A 20,541-nucleotide genomic window follows, 5' to 3' on the forward strand; every position below is an offset into this window, starting at 1 on the left:
TTATCCAGCCTCTCTATACCGCCCCATTTTTTCTGGCGTTCTCTAGCAACTCTACGTTTTCTTATGTATATAACCTCCATGAACACGTTTAGTTTAGTGATTGAAAGGGATAGGTATATGCCATAGGGCACGAGTTATCAATGGGGGAAGGGCACCTGTAATACGATTAGGCAGGACTTAGGATGCATAGAATGGGGTAGCAAAATGCAGGGGATGGTGAAAATCGAAATGTGAAGCTCGTTTGGAGAACATACATCGCGTGTCCTTGAATAGCATGCCCCTATCAGGCAAGGAGGAAGTGATAATTTAAGGGAACCGTGGTTTACTACAGAAATCACATCGATTGTTAAGCAGAAGAAGGAGGCTGATATGACGATGTGACGATGAGACGATGGAGAATTACAGATTAACTCGGAAGGATTTAAAGAGATAGTTAAGAAGAGCAAAGAGAAGACATTTGTAGTCTTTAGCATGTCGAATAAAAGAGAATCCTAAAGCTTTGTATAGGTACGTTAGGAAGAAAAGGATAACTAGGGTAGGAATAGAGCCAGTCAAAGACACAAGTGGGAATTTGAGTGTGGATTCTGTGGAGATTGGAGAGGTGCTAAACGAACATTTCTCATTGGTTTTCTCTCAGGAAAAGGTAAATATTATAGAGAAGGTGAATGAGATACGAGATATTTAATTGAAAGAATCTAGGTTAATAAGGAAGATGTTTTATCAATTCTCGAAGGGTTGAAAGTGAAAACGTCACCTGAGTCGGATGGGATTTATTCGAGCATTCTCTGGTGCGCTAGGGAGGAGTTGTTGGAGCTTTTGGCTTTGATATTTGAGTCTTTATTGTCTACAGGTTTAGTACCAGAGGACTGGAGGATTGCAAATGGTGTCCCTTTGTTCAAGAAAGGCAGAACAGATGACCCAGGCAATTATAGACCAGTGAGTCTATTGTCTGTGTAGGAAAAGATTTGGAAAGGATTATAAGAGATAGGATTTATGATCATCTAGCAAGCAACAATTTGACTGCAAATTGTCAACATGGTTTCCTCAATGGCAGGTCGTATCTCACAAACCTCATTGAGGGATTTGAGAAAGTAACCACGCATGTAGATGAGGGTAGGACAGTTGACGTGGTTTACATGGACTTCGGTATAACCTTTGATAAGGTTCCACATATTAAGCTGTTGGAGAAAATGCAGAGGCATGGAAACGAGTGTGAGTTAGCAGTTTGGATTAGAAACTGGCTTTCTGTAAGAAGGCAGCGCGTGGTGATTGATGGAAAATATTCGGTTTCTAGTGGTATGCCACAAGGATCTGTTTGGGAGCACTGTTGTTTGTCATTTTTATACATGACTTAGATGCAGGCATACATGGATGGCTTAGTAAGTCTGCAGATGATACTAAAGTCGGAGGAGTAGTGAACAGTATGGAAATAATTTGCGGGTTGCAGGGGGTCTTGGATAAACTGCAGAATTGGGCTGAGAGGTGGCAAATAGAGTTCAATGGATAAACACGAGGTGATTCACTTTGGGAAGAATACCAGGAAGGCAGAATACTGGATCAATGGAAAGATTCCTGGTGGTGTGGATGTGCAGAGGGATCTTAGTGTCCATGTACATAGATCCCTGAAAGTTGCCACCCAGGTTGTAATGCTGTTAAGAAGGCAAACGGTGTGTTAGGTCTTATTGGCAGAGGGATTGATTTCCGGAGCCGAAATGTCACGCTGCAAATATACAAACCGCTAGTGCGGCCTCACTTGGGAATATTGTGTACAGATCTGGTCGCCCCATTACAGGAATGATGTGGAAGCATTGGAAAAGGTGCAGAGGAGATTTACCAGGATGTTGCCTGCTCTTGAGGGAAGGTCTTTATGTGGAGAAGCTGAGAGACCTGGGTCTGTTTCACTTGGAGATAAGAAGGCTAAAGGGCATTTTATAGAGACATAAAAGATGATCAAAAGATTTGCTAGAGTAGACAGTTAAAGCCTTTTCCCTCAGATGATGATAACAGGTTGTACGAGGGGACATAGGATTAAGATTGATGTCAGAGGCAGGTTCTTTAATCAGAAAGTGGTAAGAGCGTGTAATGCCTTGCCTGCCAATGTACTTAACTCAGCCACATTAGGCGGATTTAAACAATCCTTGGATATGCCTATGGATGATGATGAGATTGTGTAGGATGAGTTTCCTAGATTGGTTCGCAGGTCGGTATAACATCGAGGAGCAAAGGGCCTGTTCTGCGCTGTATTGTACTATGTTCTAGAAACACTTATATCTTTTCCCATTCAGTAACCACACCTAGACACTACAGCCCTCTTCATCTCTGTAACCTCCTCTACCCACTTCATCCTTCTCTATTTTTGTAAAACTCCTCCAGTCGCTCTACCCATCCATACCTCCATGAACGTCATCCATCATCGACTGTCTTCCTGACCTCTGTCACCTCCTCTAGCCTCTCCACACCTCCCTATATCGCTGACATCCTCCAATACCTAAACCTATTCTTATCTGCATAACCTCCACCAACGCATACATATTCCAGCCCTCCACCCCTATTGATCTATCTAATGTCCTGCAGCATCTTCAGTCCTTCATATCATCGTGACTTCCTTCATCACGTATATCCTTCTAAATCTCTGGAACCCACTCTGGCAATTACATAAAACCCTCTCGCTATAAACTCCACAAACTTCTCCGCTCCTCCTTCCCTTTGGAAACGCTTACAGCCCCTACAGCCTTCACGAAGTTTGTAAAGTCTTCTAGCACATACACCCGTCCGTATCTCGGGAATCTCCCTGTTCTGTTGCAGCTTCCCCACACCTGTGACACCCTCCTGAAACTATTGCTCCATTCACTGTAACCTCATTTAACCTGAAGCTCCTCCATATCTCTGTGAAGTTTTCGCTGAATTCATTGACAGTGCATCCACAATCTTTGGAATGACGAATACTGAAAACGCTGAGACCATTTTAGGGATTTGTTTTCACATTATCTTAGTCCCAGATAAGTTGCCCCTTATCGTGAGATCTTGTCATCATGTTTTGGATTCCCAAACCCACAGGCATAGTTTCTCAGCATCTGCCTTATCAATCTCTCTCCACTCAGAACCTTTTGCACCTCAATCAAATCACTTCTCCATTTCCTGAGACTCAAGAATATCGGCTAAATCTAGTCACAAACGCAGCAAGGGAAACTCAGATGCCAAACAGTGAATCATTATTGTATTATTTATTGATAGGTATCAGACATTGCTGGCTGGGCCATCATTTATTGCCCATACATTGTTGTTCTGGACATGGTGGCCGTGCACTGCCCATTTGAACTGTTGCAGTCACTTTGGTGCAAGGTCACCCACAATAATGTTAGGGAATGAAAGGCAGCATATTCATCGAGCATATTCATCGAGTGACACCCGTGAGACTGAGATATAGTTCCCAGTCGGAATGGTAACTTGCAGGGTTAGTGTTTCTGTAGATCTGTTGCCCTTGCTACTTCAGATGATCAAGGCTTGGAAGGTGCTGTCGAATGGACTTCGCTAAATATCTGCAATGTATCTTGTAACTGGAACACACTGTTTCCATTAATAGTTCATAGTGGAAGTAGTGAATGTTGTGGATGTCGTGGCAATCAAGCTGAACTACACATGTACCCTTTCTTATACATGGGCAGCATAGCTGTTTGAGTTATGGTCTTAGCTACTTTTTGGCAATACGACTTCAATTTGTTTCTTTCAGTGAATCCATGTAATTTAAATAAACAATTATCTGCTGAAATGAGTTTGTAATTGGCTGCATGGTCGCTGTGCCATTGCAATGTGGAACACAATATGATCAGGACAGGATGCGGTTGTTGAACCCCTTGCGCCTGTTCCACAATTTAAGGAGATTATAACTGATTTGTTACATAACTCATTTTGCCTGCTTTTGGCCCAAATCTGTCACGACCCTTCCTTCGCAAAAGGGTTTCTACCTCAGGTATTCAGGTGTAAACAAAGAACGAAACAATACCAACCAAAACAGGCAACAAGAAGGATATTGAGTGGATAACCAAAACGTGTCAACGCAGTGTTGACGACAGCAGGCTGTTGAGGGACAATTTGATGATGGAATAATATCCTTCACTTCTTGCTTTTGCTTCAGTTGAGAATATTTTCTTCAACAAAGATAATCATGCAGCTTTTCAAAGTAAGAAATAAAAGATTTAGATTGTGTTTGGCATGTGTCAAGGAGGTTGCAAAGGAAAAGTGGGAAATTGGGTGGAGGTAATAAAGCTCATTTCAAGAGCCAGTAACAACATTATGGCCTTCTTTACTCTAACAATACTATAATTATGAATGAACTTGTATGGTTTAATTATTTACGAAAAGACAGGAAACGGAGTGAAGAATTTACAGTTAATTTTTGTGTGGGAATGTGTGCGGTGGGGAAGCTGTAAATATTTATGAAAATTAAACGGGCCTCCACATGGGCAAGGTCATTAAAACTGACATATGGTGCAGAAACGTGAAGTTATCCACTTTTTTGAAGAAATTAATGGAAATGATATTTCGTTAATTGTGAAACGTTGAAAAGTATAGCTATAAATAAAACCGAAAGTTTCCTTGCCCATAAGCTGCTGATGTCTAACTTACAGGTGCAGCAAGCTATTTGGAACGACAGTGGAATGAGAACCTTCATTGTCAGAGTGTGTCAGCACAAGAGAAGAGATGTCTTGCTTCAATTGGAGAGGAACTTGGCCAGACTGCACCTGGAGGAATCTGTCCAGTTTTGGTTCTTTCTCTCTGTAAATATTTTATTGCCATAGAGAGAGGAAAGGGAAGGTTCAATAAGCTTCTACCAAGGACAATGCTATCAAAGAGGTCCATGATAAACTTGGCATGTGTTCCCTGGTGTTTCAAGAAATGAAAGTTATTTTCATTGGAAGTTACAGAATACTGATTAGATTCCTGATTCTAACTAATTTCTGGCTATTCGTGTACCATTTATAAATTCAGTTGTATTCTGAACTGTGTCTCACTCCAATGGGAGGCAGGTTGATGTTATCACAAACACAGGAACAGAAGCAGACTGGATACCATAAGGCATAGGAACAAAGTATGCCCAGCAGCTCACCGAGTATGTTCTGCTTTTCAGTTCAATGATGTTTGTTCTTATAATCCCCAACTCCACTTTCCTGCATTTTCCCCGTCACCTATGATTTACTGACTGAATAAAAATATGTCTCTACGCCTTGAACATATTTTCAAAGTCTTCGGTATTTGTTTCCCTCACTGATATGAGACTTGGTACTCTTTATTTGTCTTGTGTATTTCTAGCACACTTTGTTGAATTGAAATTAGAGGCCGACCTCTCTTATCGTACCTCCACGCTGTTCAAAAGCACAACAAATAAATAAAGCTCAGAGCCTGTTATTATCTCCCTCTTCTTTCATATCAGTTTAAGGTAAAGTTAATACAGACCTGGGGATTTGTCCACTCTTTACTCTGTAAAAACTTCCAGTTCTTCCTCCCAATCTCAAACAATCTGTTAAAGGGTCACACAGTCACTCTCCCTGAATGCAGGTACGCCTTCGCCCAAGTGAAGACGGATATGAAATACGTGTTTCACGTATTTTCTGGCTCTGTGCACAGGCTGACTCCTTGATCCATAATAATTGCCATTCTTTCCCATGTTATCCTCTTCCCCAGATATGTGGATAGAGTATCTTGTGCTTCTTACTAATCTTACCCGCAAATGTTTTATCACACCATCTTTATTCTCTTCTACTGATGTCCTTAACTTTAGCGCTGCACTTTCTACATTACTAAGGGAATCCATTGATCTGCTCACTTTATAGCTGATTAAAGCTACTCTTTACTTTGTTATTCAGCTCTGAATATTTGCAGACGTCAGCGTGTCTCTGGGATCGATTTCCTAAGCTTGATCTTAGATTGTAACATATTGGGCCCATACTCTCATCAATTCCATTTTGAGCATGTGCACTCGTCCCCACTCCACGCTGTTCGAAGACAGCTTTACCCAGAAGTAAATGTACCCAGACAACTTTGGCCAGATCCGAAATTCTAATCAACTCTGCCTACCCAATCCAAAACCTTATATTTTGAAGATTTTTTTTTTTTTGCCTTTTCTTTAAGGAACTTAAATATATGATGTTATGGTCATTGGTCCTAAAATTCTCTCCTAATCCTGCCTCGAACATATGACTGGCTTCTTTCTCCACAATAAGACCCAGCAATGCATTGTTGTATCTTCTACTTGTTGATATGAGAAGTTCTCAGCAATAAATTTCATCATACTTGTCTCCGTTTAAAAGCACATGACTACCCAATAAATGTTGGATATTGAAAAGCATAAATAGAATTACCTTCTTATTGTTTTATATACAACAGTAATTGGTGACACAATAGCTCCTGTACTTTCTTCTAATTGGGCGTCTTAATATGACCATAGCAATGTATCTGTCATCTTTAGATTAGATTAGATTACTTACAGTGTGGAAACAGGCCCTTCGGCCCAACAAGTCCACACCGCCCCGCTGAAGCGCAACCCACCCATACCCCTACATGTACCCCTTACCTAACACTACGGGCAATTTAGAATGGCCAATTCACCTGACCTGCACATCTTTGGACTGTGGGAGCAAACCGGAGCACCCGGAGGAATCCCACGCAGGCACGGGGAGAACGTGCAAACTCCACACAGTCAGTCACCTGAGGCGGGAAATGAACCCGGGTCTCTGGCGGTGTGAGACAGCAGTGCTAACCACTGTGCCACCGTGCCGCCCACTTTGTATTCCAGTCTCTATCCACGAAGCCTCAATTGAAGACCCTTCCACAACATCATCCCTCTTTACTGCAGTAATTGAATCCTTACTTAGTAAAACCAAATTTTGTCCAGCCTACAGTTCCTGTACTACAGAATATTAAGTTGTCAATCCTGATCTCCTTCAACCATATCTCTGATGGCAAAAATGTCACTCCATCCAAAGTACACCTGCCTATCTCTGTACGCTCCTGCAGACCCTCCCAATTTCTGTATCCTAGTCAAAACTCGACACATTTCCCAATCTCTGTAACATTCAACAGCCCCCTACAAGTCTCCCGATCTCTGCAATCTCGTCCAGCCCCAACAACACTCCCCATCTCTGTAATCTCCTACAGTCACTACACACCTCCCTATTTCTGTAATATTTCCACTCATCCACCCCAACTGATCTCCAGCATCTCCAGCATCTCACGTCGATCCACAGGGCTGGAACTCACTCTCGGAATTACATACCTCGCTATCGCTATAAAAACCTCAAGCTCCTCCTGTCATCCCTATTGTTGTAAACTCTTCCAGCACCTACAGCCTTCTCTAACATCCAGCCCGTAAACCCGTCACTATCCAGGCAATCTCTCTGTTCTATTACAGCTTTCCTATATCTGTGACATCCCCCTGCTCTTATATCTCCCTATTTCTGTAAGCTCCTCTAACCTTGAGCTGCTCCTATGTCTGAGCTTTTCACTGTTTTCATTCACAATGCATCTACCATTCTTAAGATGGCGAATACTGAACACTCTAATATCCTTTGATTTCACATCCTCTCAGAGCCAAATAAATTGCCCGTTATCCCAAGACCCTGTTATCGTGTTTTGGACTCCCTGACCCACAGAAATAATATTTCAGCATCTGCCCAATCCAGCCCTTGCAATTCAAAATCTTTTATATTACAATCAAATCACGTATCCATTTCCTGAAACTCAAAAATATAGACCAAGTTTATTCCAACAGTGAAACCCAGATTGCAAGCTGTTGAAACATTAGTGCATTATTGATTGATAGGTATCAGCCACTGCTGTCTGGGCCATCATTAACTACACATAGACTGTTATTCTGGACAAGGTGGTGGTGCGCAGCCCACTTGAGCATTTGCAGTCAATTTGGGTGCAGGGACACCCACAATAATTTGAGGGAAAGAAAGCCTGGATATTCATCAAGTGAAACCCATGCAATAGAGATGTATTTCCGTGTCAGGACAGTCACGGACTTTATGTGTAACTTGCAGGGGGTGGTGTTTCCATGGATTTGTTGCCCTTGATGTTGCAGATCGTCATGGCTTGGAAAGTGTTTTCGAATGAACTTTGGTAAATATCCACAATGTATCTTGTTAGATTCACTGCTTCCATTGAGAGTTAATGGTGGAGGCAGTGAATGGTGTGGATGTGGTGGCAACCAAGTTAGACAGCAAATGCACCCTTCCTTATACATGGACAGCATTACGTTTCCGGGTATGTTTCTAGATTTTTTTTAGCAATATGAATTCATTTTGTCGCGATCAGCGACTCCATCTGATTTAATTCGTCATTTATCTGTTGAAATGAATTTGGAATTGGCAGTATGGTCACCATGTCATTTCAACATAGAACACAAGACCATAGGAACAGGAAGAGGTTGTTGAACCCTTTGTACCTGTTCCGCAATTTAAGGAGATTATAATTGATTTGTTGCCTAACTCTGGTTTACCTGCCTTTGGCTCAAATCTGTCACGACCTTTTCTTTGCAAAAAGGTTTCAATCTCAGTAAATAAGGTATAAACAAAGAACTAGACAACACCAACCAAAACAGGGAACAAGACAGATGTAGAGTGGGTAATCTGAAGGGTATCAAGTCAAACTTGACTATAGAAGCTGCAGAGGGTCAATTTGAATGCCGGGGTGATGTACTTAATCCATTGCCTTTTCTTCAGTTGAGAATATTTACTGAGAGGAGATTGTTCTTCAACAAAGATTGTTATATTGCTTTTCAGAGAAAGAAGTAAAATAAGTAGGTTGTATTAAAGATGAGTCAGGGAGGATACAGTGGAAAGGCATGATAATGGGTGGAGGTAATGATGCGCATGTGAAGAGCCTGTGAATGCACACTGGGCCTCCTGCGCCCTACCAATTCTAGCATTACGAATGTACTTGACGGATTAATTACTAGTGAAAAGACAGTAAACAGAGTGTAGGATTCTTGTGTGGGAACGAGTGCAGTAAGGAAGCTGTTAAGATTTATGAAGATTGAATAGGTGTCCACATGGGCAAGATCAGTGCAAATGTCTATCATGTGGAAACAGAATGTTATCCAACTTTTTGGCGAAATTGTTGTGCAGTATAATTCTTAAATCTTAAAATGTTGGAAAGTACAGTTTTAAATAAACCTAAGTTTTAAATAAACCTTGTCTATAAGTTGCTGGCGTCTAACATACAGCTGCAGCAAACTAGTTGGAATGTCAGTGGTATGTGAACTTCTGTTGTCAGAGGATTTCAGCACAGGATGAGTGACATCTTGCTTCATTTGAGCAGGAGCTTGGCCAGATTGTATATGAAGGACTATTTGCAGTTATGATTCTTTATCTCAGTAAATATATTATTGCCACAGAGGGATGGCAAGCAGGTTCAATAGACTACTTCCAAGGAAAATTCTCTCAAAGAGGGCCATGACAAACTCGGCCTGTGTTCCCTAGTGTTTCAAAAAATGAGACTACATTTCATTTAAAGTTATAAAATACTAATTGGCTTCCTGATTTAAACGTATTTATGGCTATCGGTATATTATTTATAAATTCCTTGAATTAGTCAGCTGCATTCTGAACTGTGTCTCAGAGAGCGGTTGTTCCTGCGAACACAGGGATAGTAGCAGACTGGATACCATAAGACATAGCAACAACAGTAGGCCCAGCAGCTCACCGAGTATGTCCTGCCTTTCAGTTCAATGATGTTTGTTCTGATAATCCTCAACTCCATTTTCCTGCATTGTCCTCATAACCTTTGATTCATTGATTAAACATATGCCTCTCAGCCTTGAAGATACTTAATGATCAGAATCTTGTATAATTGTTTCTCTCTCACTGATATGAGATTTGGTAGTTTCAATTCTCTCGTTTGTTTCTAGCACTCCTTGTTGAACCTACAATTGATTGCAATCCTGTTCTATCGCACATCCTCTGTGGCAAAGCACAGTGAAAAAAAGAGGGTCAGAGCCTGTAACTTCCACCTTCTTTTCCCATGTCAGTTAAGATACAGCTTATCCAGATCTGGGGATGAATCCACTTTTTATTCTGCTACTCTTCACTATTCCAAAAAGCCTTCCTCCAAACTCAAGACTGATATGAAGGACGTATTTAACATATTGTCTGGATCCGCGCACAAGTTGTTTCCTTGATCCCTAATACTCCTCCATTCTTTCCCGAGTTATCCACTTCCCCAGGTATAGCGATAGAACACCCACTGATGTTTTATCACGCCCCATTTTTGCTTTTCTATTGATCTCCTTAATTTCAGTGTTACACTTTCTACCTTCCTACAGGGATTCCATTCATCTGCTCACTTTATAGCTGCTTTAAGCTTCTCTTTACTTTGTTATTCAGCTCTGAATATTTGCAGATGTTTAAGGTTCGGTGGGCTGGTTTCCTTCATTGGATCTTAGATTGTAAAATATGGGCTGATATTCTCATCAAATCCATTTCGAGTACGTACACCCCTCCCCACTCCACGCTGTTCGACTACAGTTTTACCCAGAATTAGTTTTGCAACATTTAAAAGATATCTGGATGTGTATATGAGGAGGAACGATTTGGAGGAATATGGGCCAGGTGCTGGCAAGTGGGTCTAGATTAGATTGGGTCCAACAATGCACCATCCCTTGTTGTATATGCTTCATGCTGATATAAGAAGCTCTCAGCAATAGATTTCAACATATTTGTCCAGTCTTTAAAGTAAGTGACTGTCCCAATAAATGTCGGATATTGAAAAGCATAAACAGAATTACCATCTCATTGTTTTATACACGACAGCAATTGGTTACACATTGACTCATGTATTTTCTTCTAACTGGGGATCGATAGTATGACCCTAGCAATTATCTGTCATCTTTTTATTCCAAACGCTATCCTCGAAGTCTCAGTTGAAGGCCTGTCCAAGATATTGCCCCTCTTAACAGCAGTAATTGATTCCTTAATTAATAAAACAACACCAATTCCTGCTTGTAGTTCCTATGCTACAGAATATAGAGTTGCCAATCCTGACTTCCTCCAACCACATCTCTGATGGCAAAAATGTCAAAATTTCACATGTCAGTCTATTCCCTTATCACATCTGTCTGACATGAAATAATCCGAGCACCAAGGTAAAGTACATCTAGCCTGGAAGATAACACCAGGAACAGTCTGAACCTCGTCTGTACTTCGGAGTTCTATAACCATTCACTGTTTGTTGTCAGGCTTCCCAATCTATGAACCAAAACTGTAAATCTAAGACTGTAAGAAGCAATATTTGTTGAATTATATATATATATATATATATATATATAAAATTGATGCATTAAATGCCTCTTTCCCAAACTGAGCGATCACCTCCACATACCATGAGTTTCTGGTGATTAATTTCCCGACCCCCCCCCCCCCCCCAGTGTGCAGATGGGACAGCCCTCAATAATGGGCCGCGTTGATAAAGTCTCTCCATAAGTGCATGAGCTCCCAACGATGGTGCTGGCGTGTGCAAGGTACCGGCTTGTGCTGACCCTTTGTGAACAATAATCACTCTCCCTCTAGTAATGCAAACCTGCCTCTCATCATGTGGCATTTCTCACAGAAAATGGTTACTGGCTTCCTGTGTTTTCCATTCCCTGATCCCCAGGACATCGGGAATCAAACTGGCTCAGGAAGTCAGCACCATATGTCGCCCTGAAATGAAAAACAGTCAGTGAGTGGTTTGAACAGCCCATTATGGAGTGGACCAACTGTGATTAAGCACAGACTGTTTCTCCCAGGTAGTGGATTCACATCAATTGGTGAACGGGGGAGGGAGTGAGATGAGAAAGCTCGGGAGGGGTGTTAGGCCGAGACTTGCACTTATGGTGCCCATTGTTACATTCAACTGAGTGTCAGTACAGTGAGTGTGTAGTGACATACGTCAGACAAAATCCACACAGTTCAGTTGTTAAAGTGGTTCTCGGCTTGGCAGTTGCTGCTGTTTCCCTCGATGCAGTCTGCAGAACTGATCTCGATCGAAACCCATTCAAAAGCAGGTTGGGAGACCGTTGTATTAATCTTTGGCCATCTGCACAGAAGTTCAATTTTATTTTGACACTGATGAATGTGAAGTTGACATACACTGCTTATTGCTTTAGAATGTTTACTGTGAGACACAGTGTGCTACTGGATACAGTAAAATTGTGAATTTCTTCATCCTGGGTTTTGTGCAGGGTGCAAATATGTGTAATCTAGGAGGCAGGCCAGATGCTGTCAAGTGGCTTGTGCAGTGTGTTCTGGCAAGACGTGCCCATACATCTGCTCCCTGGAGCAGGCTGAGACTGAAGATAAATCTCGAAGACCTGATTGCTGGTCAGTCATCGGTACCTAATTTGGACAACATTTGTGTCTACACTGAGACCAGCGATAGCTATTGGTTAGTATTCACCTGTCCAGGATGGGCTACAAATGATCTTTTTTTGTGAAAGTATGTTTGAATGCCTGCCCTGACCCAGGTTGTCTCTGGACAGGTTGAAGAGCAGACCAGTGTGTCACTCAGATTACAGACAACTGTGAGTTCCAGTAGCACTATGCCTAAATTCAGATCCTTTGGAATCTATTAATTATGTAGGTCGTGACGGCAAGTGATGAGTTTCCCGATATGAACAATAATAAAATATGTCCTGTATTTTGTAAATTGGGGACAACAATACCAAGTGAGCTCCGACTATTTCACATAACAATGCTTGCATTATCTCTGAGAACAACTACATTGTTACGATATGTTTGGAACTAAAACATAAACTCAGTGCAATACTTTATGATGCAAAAATAAAAGAAAACTACGTGTTATTTTGTATTGAATATTTGCCTCATTTTTGTACAATCACAGTTGAATATTCAACGTCAGTATTCAAATGCATACATTCTCACTCTAACATTTCGAAAGTTGTTTGCCCCTAAACCATTACATATTCACAGTGAGCAAACAATTCAACAATCAAACAGATTTAGCGTTCTTATGAATTAAAATATAATTAACAAATTTAATTTCTCACTGAAATGTATGAGCTTTAGCTAATTGTAAACAATTTAAAAATGACAATAATTCAATATGCACTTCGAAAGTTAATCTTCGTTAATCATTTGTGTTATTAAATGGTATTTGTAACGAAGTCAAAGCACGTAGATCCAATTTAAAATGAACATTGTTTTCTGAATATTGAAGAAAAATTAAATTGCAGGCTCAGCTGCCCAAATGGAAAGGCTGGGAGATTAGCTGTTACAAAATGGATGCATGCAACAATTGGATGTTAAAGGGATACCTGAGTGTTGGTTGCTGTTTTGACAACAATCCAAGTTTAACCAAATAGTTTAAACTATGCCCGGGATATTAAAACCCAATCGAGTTTGAATTTATTGTTTTGATGACATCAGACCAGTGACAGGGAAAGACGTTGGGGGTATAAAAAAAAGTGAGCCTTTTGAAAATTGGTTCCAGCTACTGCCACGGAATAACAGAGCAACTGCTGTAGAGTCAAAGAACTAACTGCCTATCTAAAATCTTGCGCTCAAAGAAATCAGAGTGAAGTCTATCAAAAAGATACCTTTTGCTGTAAAACATATTCAGAGTAAAAAGAAATAAGTCGAGAGTGTGGAGCTGGAAAAGCACAGCAGGTCAGGTGACATCCGAGAAGCAGGAGATTCAACATTTCGGGCAAAAGCCCTTCATCAGCACAACACTCTGGACTCTAATCTCAAACGTCTGCAGCTCTCACTTTCGCTTAGTAAAAAGTATTAAGACGACCGAATGAAATCAATGAGTAGGAGATTGATTACAGCAGAGAAGGCAGAGACTGTGTAGACATGTGATTAAGTTAATGTAATATTTATTGCATGTTATTGGAATACCATGTCAATAGGGTTGTGCTCAGTTAAGGGAAGCAATGTTCAGTTTCTTCATAGTTTTGTTTAGTGTTCTGTTCGGAAACAAAACTGTTACTTTTCTTTAAATAGTGGAAATTACGTATTCCCTTTCAGTCCCTCACACTTTGAACAGATGACAAGGTGAGGCGAAAGTTTCTGCGAACTTTATTTAGTAGTGGTTCGACTTCTGCATTTTAACAGATTGGGGACTCGTCTGGGATTTGTACAGATTCTGGATCAGTGGTGCTGGAAGAGCACAGCAATTCAGGCAGCATCCGAGGACAGGCAAAATCGACGTTTCGGGCAAAAGCCCTTCATCAGGAATAAAGGCAGAGAGCCTGAAGCATGGAGAGATAAGCTAGAGGAGGGTGGGGGTGGGAGAGAGTGGCATAGAGTACAATAGGTCAGTGGGGAAGGAGATGAAGGTGATAGGTCAGGGAGGAGAGGGTGGAGTGGATAGGTGGAAAAGGAGCTGGGCAGGTCAGACAAGTCCGGACAGGTCAGGGGATCGAGTTTCTGGAGGTTAGAAGCTAGGATGAGGTGGGGGAAGGGGAAATGAGGAAACTGTTAAAATCCACATTGATGCCCTGGGGTTGAAGTGTTCCGAGGCGGAAGATGAGGCGTTCTTCCTCCAGGCGTCTGGTGGTGAGGGAGCGGCGGTGGAGGAGGCCCAGCACCTCCATATCCTCGGCAGAGTGGGAGGGGGAGTTGAAATGTTGAGCCACTGGGCGATGTGGTTGATTGGTGCGGGTGTCTCGGAGATGTTCCCTAAAGCGCTCTGCTAGGAGGCGTCCAGTCTCCCCAATGTAGAGGAGACCGCATCGGGAGCAACGGATACAATAGATGATATTAGTGGATGTGCAGGTAAAACTTTGATGGATGTGGAAAGCTCCTTTGGGGCCTTGGATGGAGGTGAGGGAGGAGGTGTGGGCGCAGGTTTTACAGTTCCTGCGGTGGCAGGGGAAAGTGCCAGGATGGGAGGGTGGGTCGTAGGGGGGCGTGGACCTGACCAGGTAGTCACGGAGGGAACGGTCTTTGCGGAAGGCGGAGAGGGGTGGGGAGGGAAATATATCCCTGGTGGTGGGGTCTGTTTGGAGGTGGCGGAAATGTCGGCGGATGATTTGGTTTATGCGAAGGTTGGTAGGGTGGAAGGTGAGCACCAGGGGCGTTCTGTCCTTGTTGCGGTTGGAGGGGTTGGGTCTGAGGGCGGAGGTGCGGGATGTGGATGAGATGCGTTGGAGGGCATCTTTAACCACGTGGGAAGGGAAATTGCGGTCTCTAAAGAAGGAGGCCATCTGGTGTGTTCTATGGTGGAACCGCTCCTCCTGGGAGCAGATACGGCGGAGGCGGAGGAGTTGGGAATACGGGATGGCATTTTTGCAAGAGGTAGGGTGGGAAGAGGTGTAATCCAGGTAGCTGTGGGAGTCGGTGGGTTTGTAGAAGATGTCAGTGTCAAGTCGGTCGTCACTGATGGAGATGGAGAGGTCCAGGAAGGGGAGGGAGGTGTCAGAGATGGTCCAGGTAAATTTAAGGTCAGGGTGGAATGTGTTGGTGAAGTTGATGAATTGCTCAACCTCCTCGCGGGAGCACGAGGTGGCGCCAATGCAGTCATCAATGTAGCGGAGGAAGAGGTGGGGAGTGGTGCCGGTGTAATTACGGAAGATCAACTGCTCTACGTAGCCAACAAAGAAAGAGCATAGCTGGGGCCCATACGTGTGCCCATGGCTACCCCTTTGGTCTGGAGGAAGTGGGAGGATTCAAAGGAGAAATTGTTAAGGGTGAGGACCAGTTCGGCCAAACGAATGAGAGTGTCGGTGGAGGGGTACTGTTGGGAACGTCTGGAGAGGAAAAAACGGAGGGCTTGGAGGCCCTGGTCATGGCGGATGGAGGTGTAGAGGGATTGGATATCCATGGTGAAGATGAGGTGTTGGGGGCCGGGGAAACGGAAGTCTTGGAGGAGGTGGAGGGCGTGGGTGGTGTCTCGAACGTATGTGGGGAGTTCCTGGACTAGGGGGGATAGGACAGTGTCGAGGTAGGTAGAGATGAGTTCAGTGGGGCAGGAGCATGCTGAGACAATGGGTCGGCCAGGGTGGTCAGGCTTGTGGATCTTGGGAAGGAGGTAGAATCGGGCAGTGCGGGGTTCCCGGACTATGAGGTTGGAAGCTGTGGGTGGGAGATCTCCTGAGGTGATGAGGTTCTGTATGGTCTGGGAGATAATGGTTTGGTGTTGGGGGTGGGGTCATGGTCAAGGGGGCGGTAGGAAGAGGTGTCCTCGAGTTGGCGTTTGGCTTCAGCGATGTAGAGGTCAGTGCGCCAGACTACCACTGCGCCCCCTTTGTCCGCTGGCTTGATGGTGAGGTCAGGATTGGAGCAGAGGGATTGGAGGGCTGCGCGTTGTGAGGGTGAGAGGTTGGAGTGGGGGAGGGGGGTCGACAGGTTGAGGCGGTTAATGTCCCGGCGGCAGTTGGAAATGAAGAGGTCGAGGGCAGGTAATAGGCCAGCGCGGGGTGTCCAGGTGGATGCAGTGTGTTGGAGGTGGGCGAAGGGGTCCTCAGAAGGTGGGTGGGAGTCCTGAATGTGAAAGTAAGCTCGGAGGCGGAGGCGACGGAAGAATTGTTCGATGTCACGGCGTGTATTAAATTCATTGATGCGTGGACGGACGGGGACGAAGGTGAGTCCTTTGCTGAGGACTGATCGTTCGTCCTCAGTGAGGGGGAGGTCTGGGGGGATGGTGAAAACTCGGCAGGGCTGGGAGCTGGGAGCTGGTGTGGGTGTAGAGCTGGGAGTGGGGTCGGAGCCAGTACCTGGAGTGGGTGTGATGGTGGGGGGAATGGGGGTAGAGTCATGAGCAGGGGTAGTGTTCCCCTCAGGGTTCTGGGGGGTGGGGATAGTGACAGTGGGGTCTGTGGGGGGCGTGTGAGCAGAATTCAGGTGAGTGGCGTTGGTGGGGGCGGAAGTGGTGGCAGACACGGCAGTAGGGGTGGCGGAAGTCACTGAGGGTGTGGCATCGGCGATGATGTGAGGGCCGGAAGTGGCTGTGGGAGTGGCCATGATGGGGGCAGAAGTGACATCATCAATCAGCGTGGGGGTGGTAGCTGCATCAGCCGCATGGCTAATGGCGTTTCCGAGGCCAGGGGAATCTTCTGTAATGTTCAAGGAGCGCTGGTTATGGAGCTGGGTAGATAAAAGTTTGTTGTACTTACAGTTTTTGATGTTTGAGATGGAATTTAAATACTGTTTGTTGAGAGTATGAATTCTCCTGAGGATGTAGTACAGAGTGGGTCCTTTGCAATTCTGAGAGAGTGTGGCCCTCAGCTGAGGTAGGGCAGACTGTAGAGAGGTTAGGTACCGGCGCATTGCTGCAAGCGTGGAGCGGAGGATCTTGATGGAGAACCGTTGCTGGTGTTTTGAATCTGTAATCTGTACTGTTTGTCCTGTTCGGGTCCGAACTCCGCTGGTTTAAAGGTGGTCCGGAGTCCGTGTGGGGTGAGTTGGTTACGGAGACAGGCACTGAGGAAGCAAATGTGGCTGTGATACCGAGTTTGTTTCAGGACATGGTTGAAGAGTTTCAGGGCTGAGGAAATGACCTGGGAGTTGCAATGAGAGAGAGACTCTCTGAGATTCTTGTAGAGAGAGGAGGAAAACTTCTTCAAGGCAGGCATCCTTGCAAGAGGATTCGCAGTAGGGTTAAAATCAACGAGGTAAAAACAATGACTGCAGATGCTGGAAACCAGATTCTGGATCAGTGGTGCTGGAAGAGCACAGCAATTCAGGCAGCATCCGAGGACAGGCAAAATCGACGTTTCGGGCAAAAGCCCTTCATCAGGAATAAAGGCAGAGAGCCTGAAGCATGGAGAGATAAGCTAGAGGAGGGTGGGGGTGGGAGAGAGTGGCATAGAGTACAATAGGTCAGTGGGGAAGGAGATGAAGGTGATAGGTCAGGGAGGAGAGGGTGGAGTGGATAGGTGGAAAAGGAGCTGGGCAGGTCGGACAAGTCCGGACAGGTCAGGGGATCGAGTTTCTGGAGGTTAGAAGCTAGGATGAGGTGGGGGAAGGGGAAATGAGGAAACTGTTAAAATCCACATTGATGCCCTGGGGTTGAAGTGTTCCGAGGCGGAAGATGAGGCGTTCTTCCTCCAGGCGCCACCGCAGGAACTGTAAAACCTGCGCCCACACCTCCTCCCTCACCTCCATCCAAGGCCCCAAAGGAGCTTTCCACATCCATCAAAGTTTTACCTGCACATCCACTAATATCATCTATTGTATCCGTTGCTCCCGATGCGGTCTCCTCTACATTGGGGAGACTGGACGCCTCCTAGCAGAGCGCTTTAGGGAACATCTCCGAGACACCCGCACCAATCAACCACATCGCCCAGTGGCTCAACATTTCAACTCCCCCTCCCACTCTGCCGAGGATATGGAGGTGCTGGGCCTCCTCCACCGCCGCTCCCTCACCACCAGACGCCTGGAGGAAGAACGCCTCATCTTCCGCCTCGGAACACTTCAACCCCAGGGCATCAATGTGGATTTTAACAGTTTCCTCATTTCCCCTTCCCCCACCTCATCCTAGCTTCTAACCTCCAGAAACTCGATCCCCTGACCTGTCCGGACTTGTCCGACCTGCCCAGCTCCTTTTCCACCTATCCACTCCACCCTCTCCTCCCTGACCTATCACCTTCATCTCCTTCCCCACTGACCTATTGTACTCTATGCCACTCTCTCCCACCCCCACCCTCCTCTAGCTTATCTCTCCATGCTTCAGGCTCTCTGCCTTTATTCCTGATGAAGGGCTTTTGCCCGAAACGTCGATTTTGCCTGTCCTCGGATGCTGCCTGAATTGCTGTGCTCTGGGATTTGTACAGGTTTGAACAGAATTGGGGTATCAAAGATCCCAGCAGATTTAAACACTTGGTGATTAGTGTCGTAAATCTTTATATGATACGTAAGTGAAATAATTTGTTTCATTTTGATTACATGTGGTTGGTTAAATTAAAAGAGAGTGAATTGGCTCTGAACGTTGTTAAAGAGGTTCTGAGGTTTGAAGATGCTTCCCAACATTGCCAAGGAAGGTTAGAAAGATAGAGGAAGGATATTCTTTTGGAATTAGCAAATTAATTTGGGATTAGAGCAGGGACATGAGGAAATTGAAATGGACTTGGTCAAACACTGAGGTGTATCAGAGTAAAAGAAGTGCAGCAGAGTTAGAAAAGCGTAAACTGTGTATGAGCTAAACGGAATTAGAAGAAAAAGAAAGGGAGAGAAGGATATTAGCTGAGCAAAAAGATATAGAGAAGAAAGAAGTGAGAGAGAGAAAAAAGGAGACTGAATCGAGATGGAGTAAAAGACTGAAAAGAGTGAGAGAAAGAAAAGAGAGAAGTTTCTTAGCTGAGCAAAGAGAGAGAGAGACTAAGAAGAAAGAGAAAGGGAGAGAGAATGTGAACTTCAGTAGTTGCAAATTAGTCAGGAAAATCAAGTTCAGAGAATGAAAATATAGTCAAGAGAGTTTATACTGATGGAAGGGTTCATAAACTCATTTCCAGAGAACTTATGTGATGAACAGAAATTTAAAAAAAAATGAGAAGATCAGCAGAGACGCCCGAGAAATGTGCATTGAGGCATGACGTGAAATTTAGTTTCTGACACGGTTTTCATCCCTTTGAGGGATAGAAATTGGAAGCAGGGGAGATCCTTCATTATACATCACAGAGTCGAGCACACTGGTAACAGTTCTCCATTGGTAATGAAAAGAATTCCAAGAAAATGAAAGGCTTCAGGTGTTTCCACGGTTGTAAGATGGGACACGTAAAGTCACAGTGGTTGTCATGGAAGAATGAGATTGTGGGAAAATATGTGGGAAAAGAGGCTCATCCAATGGTATTAGGAAAAGTAGTGAAGGAGACTGAAATAAAAGCCGAGAAGCTGCAGGAGAGTGCACAGCCTTGGAGGGGTGGGATATTGAGTTAGTTGCACATCTCTGTAAAAACTTTATCGCTGTGGGAAAAGTTTACTCAGAAAGAACAGGAAGAGAAAGGAAACAAGTTAGTATTTCACGAGGTATGGGATCTGGTCAGTCTCCGATAGTAAGAGATGAAAATATTTTCACGCTTTCCAACTTGTTATCCAAGAAGGTAATAATTTGTTGAATAAATAGGCAGAATGTTAGCGTTCCCCTGTGTAAGATCAGTTTGGAGAGCCAAATCAAGACTGGGGAAGCAACTGTGGCAAAATGTCGGTTTCAGGAATACAATTTGTTCTTGGGAATTATTTAGCAGGATCCAAGGTGGGAGTGACAACTCTTGCAGTGGAGAAGACAACGGAATATCAGAGAACTAAGGATTGTAAGAAGAATGCCATGGAGGTTTTCCAGTCTGTGACGTAATAAGAAGCCACTGTCATCAGTTTCAGCAAAACGAAAAACTAAACAGAAAGACGAAGAAGTTAGCTGACACCCTGTTTGATGTAATGGTACAGGAAAACCCTTCACAGGCAGTGGGTTAGACAGAAGTGTTTAGTTCAGAAAGGCTAAGAGACTTGCAACAGAAAGATGACAAGATATATATATTATGATGTAAACTCAGGAAAGGAATCAGAACGTATTCCTGAGGGTTATGACATGAAGGATAGAAGC

Source organism: Chiloscyllium plagiosum, unplaced genomic scaffold, assembly GCF_037043375.1.
Source record: "Chiloscyllium plagiosum isolate Xiang-an unplaced genomic scaffold, Cpla_swu_hap1 HiC_scaffold_14, whole genome shotgun sequence".
Taxonomy (NCBI): domain Eukaryota; kingdom Metazoa; phylum Chordata; class Chondrichthyes; order Orectolobiformes; family Hemiscylliidae; genus Chiloscyllium; species Chiloscyllium plagiosum.